At 45.6% G+C, this 7,233-nt stretch overlaps 1 pseudogene; it reads right to left on the bottom strand.

Annotated features, from left to right (window-relative positions):
• Positions 1–238: 238 nt before the first annotated feature.
• Positions 239–5,910, bottom strand: LOC135914113 (putative nuclease HARBI1; annotated as a pseudogene).
• Positions 5,911–7,233: the final 1,323 nt, after the last annotated feature.

Raw genomic sequence — 7,233 nt, 5'->3', positions numbered from 1 at the left:
ACAAAGATGGCTGTATACATTTAGAGTATATCAAAGAAAATATGTTTGTTTTTCGGCGATTGTTTTTCTGTCTGTGCTGTTCTTTTACTTTCAATGCCTGCTCACTTAGGCTTAATGATGTCTGTCTGGCTGACTTTCACATCCGTGATACAATTGAAGTTCATCAGCAACTGGCAGTCCTGCCACACACTATAATTGGCAAGAACACATGTAGGAGAATACGAGCCAGCATCACTGGTAGCAACATATAAAAAAAGTTTATTTTAAACTCAGGCAAGAAAAACAATAAGGTAATATTTATACACAAAGGTTAAAAAAGAAGTAGGAAGGTGGTACGCACAACACCTCTTGGCTGAATAGTGTTTGCCAGCCATAACAAAGTTCAAGAACACAAAAGTCATTACCATGATCTCTTGGATTAAAAGAATAAAGCAACCAACGTAATGTCACGTCTTGCATCTAAATGCAGTGTACCGTAAACAACCTCTGCTGCTGGGCATGGCTACTGAGTGTGGCATGGTAATGTGACGTTTTCTTTGTGATAAACATTCTAAGACAGTGCAATGGTTATATTAGTTCCTAATGCAACATTTCTTAATGTGTGCAGGTACTGGCAGTAACGAATATGAGCTGCCTGCCTTGCTGGAGGCTGTCAGGGACGTCGTCGGGGCAAATCACCCAATTTTGGAGGCCATACCTGACGCTGTAAATCTAGGAGCGTAAGTATAAATCCTCCCCAAATGCAATGAACTGCAGTCACTATGGTCATCATGTCAACCACTAGAATAAAGTGCTGTGGTATGGAAATATTGCAACCGATATTTTTTGTATTTGCTGCTGAATGAAGATACACTGAATCTAGCACAAGAATTAAAGACTGCGATCACATGCATATGACAAGAATAAATCACTAGATTGCTGTGTGTGCATTCAAAAACATGACTCATAAGTTGCTATCGTGCATAACGGCCCTAATTTGCTTATGAGAAAGCCCTTAAAAGAAAATTTTCACAATTTCAACATTTAGCGAAGACAAAAACACAGTTAACGCAATGCAAGTCCATAATGTTCACCACTTCCTATAGAAATAGGGAACCTCACCAGACTGAAATCAAGGCTCTGCACATAGCTGCCACATTGAAACAAGCAGAAATGCATTTCTGTCAGTGTTTGTCATTCTGCTCACTCCCCTCTTTATACATATTAAGGATCACTAAAGGTGCAAATCGTCCACACAGGCTTCATGATGATGGTGATGACCAGCCTTTGTCAAGCCCTGCTGATGACCGAAGGCAACACGAGCTAAATAACAGCAGTCTGACAGAGGTTTACACGGACTATGAAGCCCCTCTGGATGTAGTCGATGAGGCGATGTTATACTCATCGGATCATACAGAAGCTGAAGGGCGCACTGCTGGCTCAGAAGTTGGCAACCAAGGGAGCCCACCACAACAAGATGACGCAAGTCTTTGCACGATGACACTGTCCTGGAAGCAGTGGTGGTGGGAGCAGCACTAGCCGCCACTCCAGCGCCATCGCCAGCAGCAGGAGGTCAAGCAGCCCTGAACACAAGAGGGCAACAAGCAGCAGCAGTAGCAGTGGCACCTCAAGCTCCACACTCCTCATGGTCAGCCCAGCATAATCATGGCCCTCAGAAGGCCATCCAGCCTAATAGAAGAAATGTTGAGTTGGAATATGCTGTCCCAGAAGGCAAACAAAGAGCTGTTCATATTGAACTGAGTGAAGCAGAAGCTGATGCATCTGCAGCAGCAAAAGTGTCAGAAGCAGCTGAAGGCTGGAAGGCAGTCGGCGATGCTGCTGTTGTCGTCATTAACAAATATGGAGCTATTGCTGATGCAGTTTTAGCAGCAACACAAGCACGAACAAAGACAGAGGCGCGCAAAGCTGAGTTAGAGCTGGAAGTACTTCAGCTAGAACAAGGACGGCATAAGCTCGAGATCTTGAAACTACAGCTTGAACTCAAGGAAAAGACCAATGAGATGGCAAATGGTGGGGAAAGAAACTGAGTGGTCCCAAAATTTTTTTAAAATTTTCAATCAGCTTTTAACCTAAGATTATCTTTTATAAATCATATCTTTCGTAATGACGTTTCTATTGGCACAAAGGTTAAGAATAATTTGAGGTTAAGCTATCTGTAAGGTTTGTGCTGCATATTTGTTATTTGTGGAGCCGCATTGCATTTTGGGGCTTCCCTTTTTTCCCAGCCATGATATGGTTTGATTTATTGGGGCTTAACGTCCCAAAACAACTCAGGCTATCAGAGACGGCGTAGTTTAAGGCTCCAGATAATTACGTCCGCCTGGGATTGCATTTCACAGCACACGTGATATGAATATGTAGTTTTCACTCTGAGGCAAAAGCATATTACTAGGTGATACGTGCCTGGTGTGGTTGCAACCCTTTCTTGAAACAATGTGCAGGTCTCGTGGATGGGTTGTCTCTTCGTTCATGATGTGCTTGGCGTGTCATTTTTTATTTGAACTTCCACTCTTGTGGCAACGTGTCAGCTGCGTCTTATGAGCAATGTTTGCAGATACAATCATCTTGTTTAAGTTTAGAACACCTATATGGTATGCCAGGAAGCAGAAAGCATTCTGGTGTATTCCTTAACAATGCCTAGGTTTATTTTTGTACTCAGTTTTTATGCTTGGGATTTGACATTTAGGATTTTTCTCTGCCCGTGTTTCTATCCACTTTCTATCTATTTCTCCACCGTGATAAAACTATTGCATAATCAAATGGGGAATTGTTGTTGTCCAGGGTAACACAAGTGTATGTCGGGGGCAGTAACCTCAGTGGTAGCATTTTTACTGCGCATTTAGTTTAGAACTGACATCACAAATTATTTTCACGACTGCGATACGCTTGCGCAGTTTTCACATTAACGCAATAGAACATCTTTAGGTGATATCTGTCGTTTTGTGACCACTTTTTGGAGCAGTATTCAATGTCTATATGTATGGGCTTCCCTGCATAAATAATATGGTTTCATGTGCCATGATTCCCTACCTCAACTTGTGCTGTTCTGGCAACATGCACCACTTTAACATAAAGAACAAGATTTAAATACGCACTCATCTTTTGTACTCGAGGTTAATTACATACATGAAATGCTAAGCAGTAAATTTCTTGCTGGACTTTTTGTTAACATTCACGTTTTATTGTGCAATTGTTTTCCCTTTGAATTTTTAGTTTTTTGTTGTGTACACAAACAAAATAAAATGTGTTCCTATTCACTGTCGAACTTTGTCAGCAATCATGACAAAAGCACTGCACATTCAGCAAGGGCTTTCGTGAAGTCCAGGGCACGATATGTTAGAACAGTAACACAGGGAATTATATATTTCCCCATTTCTTATTTTAGAATTACATAAAAAGCTTGATACTTACACTGAGAAAAGTGTCGCTGCACCAGCGCATTTCACACTGTGTTGCCATCATGAGCCATGTCACTGGGAGGAGTTGGCACCTCTGGTGGAAGCAGGCATTCATCATCACTAGTGCATGCGTGGACCTTGGCAATGTTGTGCAGCATACAGCAGGCGACGGTGACAGCTGAGCACCGGTGAGGTGCCATTCGCAGTTCCCCATGCAAACAGTGGAAGCGCCGCTTCAGCTGCCCGATCGACCTACAAAGGCAAGGGGACACTCATAATTGGCACAGTCACACCCAAACATAGTAGTAGCATGCACGTATTGAATAATGTGTCTCCATCACGCTACGTGTCTTTCCGGCTGTTATCTGTAAACTGCATACTGTACATTCACATTCTGAAAGTTACGTTTTCTATTGAGCAGTGCATATTTTCACTTGGCAGAATATCACAACAAAATGTGTGCAGCACAGGGCACTTAAGCGCAATAACAGATGCGCACCTGCCTTCGTGAAATTATTGCTACGCAATATAAATATGCTGCTAATAACCATAGTGCATGGAATAATTAAGGAAGATGTTCACTCAGCCTGTTTTAATGCCTCAATGTCTGAACCGCACAATCAGAATGCAAACAATGAAAATTGATTACTAATGCACACCTATGTTATGTTGTTACGTGGTGGCATGAGAGCTCAATCGCGTACTGCATAGAGCTGTGTGCGTTTTACCTTTTCATGTGTTGCTCACCTCCCTATGCGGTGTATACGAAACCAACTACAGGCACCTGTGTTTGTTTTCGACCGAAGCGTCAAGATTTGCGTCTCCACCATCGCCCTCGTTGTACGGTATGCAGCGTTGTAGCACCTTTTCCCGGGCGTGTTTGTAGTGCGAAAGGGTCAGCCAGGGCTTGCACGGGTAACCACTGCCTCCGAATAGCACGCCGGTGTAAGCACCGCTGCCAAAGCGTTCGGACACACTGCTGTTCGCCAGCATCCGCGCGTCGTCAGTGCCGCCAGCGTGCGACGACATCGATAATGCGGCAGTGGCTGTCAACCACCAGCTGCACGTTTATGGAGTGATAAAAGTGGCGGTTGACGTAGTCTTCTTCATGCTCTCCAGGAGCCTGCATCCGCACATGCGTGCCGTCAATTGCAACCACAACGCGCGAAAAGCCAGCTACAGCGCAGAAGCAGCCTTGGGCTTCCCGCACCTGTCTAGGCGAAGGCCAACTGGGAAGAAAACTTGGGTGGTCACCTTTACATTAACGCCGATGTCACGCGCGGGCTTGCACACAATCACATGCGCACATGTTGAGGGAGGCACACGTATATAGTGTTAATCTCGCGCTGACCATCACACCGCTACGCACGACTTCGACTTGAAAGAACAAAATCACGAACTGCTCGCTTGAGCCTGGAAACGTTATTCACGGAGAGCGACACCTTCGCGGTGCGTGCAATCAGTTAGCTTCGTTGCAGTCGAGTAGGTGCAAACATTTGAGACATCGTACGGACGGCAGCTGATTTTCTGGCAGCGCAGCTTGTTCAAATTTAAAGTTCGACGAAGCGGGAACGCATCTGCGCGTTACATCAGGTTAGCGAGAGAAACAGAGCCTAGTTCGACCGACGGTTTGACGTACTGGCGGACGCGGCCAATGCGCTCCGACGCGCCCGGCGTCTAATGCTCGCCCTCTACACACGTAGGCATTTCGCAGCACTAAAAGCCCCAATTCGACACGCGCTCCTACGTTCCGCAAAGCACTTACGTGCTGCGCACTTATCGTCATGACGCAGTACTAAAACTGTTTAATATAACACAGGGAGTGTAAAATAGATTTATTTATTTATTTATTATACATACTTTCAAGGCCCTAAGGCACTACAGAAAGGAGTGGTACATACAAAGCAATGTAATATGCAGACAATGGTATGCAGGCAACGTTAAGCGATAGCGTGGTACACTGCTGTTTTGAATGAAGTTGCATCTGTGATCTGAACGATGGAAGCAGGAAGGTGGTTCCAGTCGACACTTGTGCGGGGTAAAAAAGAATCATGATACTTGTTCGTTCGGGAGAATGGGACGGCAACTTTATATCTGTGGTCTGAACGGGACGAAGTGTTTGGTTGGAGAAGATGGTTGGAGACATGCTTACCAGATCCAATCTCTGCCGCGAAGGCGGCAGCAACCCGGCGTACCGTGCCGCTTGCTGTCAATTCGTGGGCGCCGATCATAACTCCGGCAGTAATCAGCAAGCAAGCGGAGGCAAACAATTTCAGCGCCAGCATCACCTGCAGCTCAGCGCTCAAAGCACTGCTCCGACACGTCGGGTTCTCGATCTCGGAGCGCAGGAACTCGACAAGAAATGCTATGCCGTCCCGCCCGAAACGTACGCGCCGCTTCAGCTCCTCCTCGCTGAAGCGTCAAGCGGATTTGTCCTGTCGCGAAACACACGTTCGCGGCGCAGCAGGTGCTCGGAGAGCATCTCGAGGCGGGCCAACCACAGGGCAGCCATGTTGGAAAAGACTGAATAAGATTTTGTGGATAAGCCGGCTCGAAGCAGCCTAGATTCCGGTCTCATTTCGCTCTTCATGTTGTGTCTTGTTCCCGTCAAGTCTCTTTCGTTCAAGCGACTTATCGGCTAGGGAATATTAAGCCTGCGATAATATCCGATTGAGCCTGAATATCAGAATAAGACCGGACTAAAGAGTTTTGTGCAAGCGGGCCCTGGAGTGCATACGAAAGTTACAGTAATATACAATGCATGTTCCTACACTGCGTTGGCTCCACCACGCGCTGCGTCCAACTGCGCGTTGCCTACGAACGCCGCCATAGTGCCGCTTCGGGGCTCCGACGCTGAACGCGTTGCTTGCCGGCGTTTCATACCCATAACGAAGTCGCCGTACAAATGCTCTTGTGTATCTCCACTTTAAAAACAAATGCCAGGACTGTGTAGTATATTGCTTTCAGAACGCTTACCTGTCTTCAAAATCTTTCGCTTCTCTTCTGACTTTTCTTACGTCCACTTCTGTTATAAGTTTCCCCAGCACTTCTTGAATTGTTTGAAGTCGCGAGTAGTTATGCCGTGCTGGGCCTTGTACTCCGTGCACAGCAGTTTCCATGCTTGCGTCTTCGCACTCAGAGACGCGACCTCTGTTTTCTTGCATTCTATGACTTTCTTATGCTTATTAACGAAGCTTATCAATTTCAATTTTTCTTCTGCCGTGAATCGCGGCGCCGCTTTTCAAGAGGCATGCAACGCAACGTTGAGTTCTGACTCCATGCTTGCTTTTCTGCTAGGATTCTAGTGTCTACTTGCCCACGTTGGATTATACTTTCTCTGAGGTTATTTCTTTCTTTTCGTTGTTCTGGGTGGTTAAAAGGCGCACTTCAAACGCTTTTTGTTTAGCCTAATTTTCTGCGACTACAGTAAAGATATTCCGTTCGAGTTACTATTGTACTCTCGATCCCAGATGTGCCGTGCCGTGACTTGGCAACGACTTGACAAAGGACGGCAGCTGGAGCGTCTGTGAAACGCAACAAGTCGTGGCCTCACGTAAAGGCGCCTTTATGAATACCGCGGTTATTGTTTGTATGGTCTTCAGGAACCACTGCAGCTCTGGCTTCAGATGACGCTGTGGAAGAGCATGTGCAACAGCAGCTTGATAAGAAATTTTCTGTATGCCACTGCTTGCGTTGTTCTTTTTATAGACGACTTGACATTTACTTTTAGAAAGTTTCCATCTGGAGCTGCTTGCATGGAAATATTTCCCGGAGTTTAAATTTATTGCATCATGATAAGGTAGAACTTCAGTAAAACTTCTTTAGGGGTGAGTTG

This window comes from Dermacentor albipictus, unplaced genomic scaffold (assembly GCF_038994185.2).
Source record: "Dermacentor albipictus isolate Rhodes 1998 colony unplaced genomic scaffold, USDA_Dalb.pri_finalv2 scaffold_15, whole genome shotgun sequence".
NCBI classification, from domain to species: domain Eukaryota; kingdom Metazoa; phylum Arthropoda; class Arachnida; order Ixodida; family Ixodidae; genus Dermacentor; species Dermacentor albipictus.
This window is presented reverse-complemented; position numbering and strand designations above follow the sequence as displayed.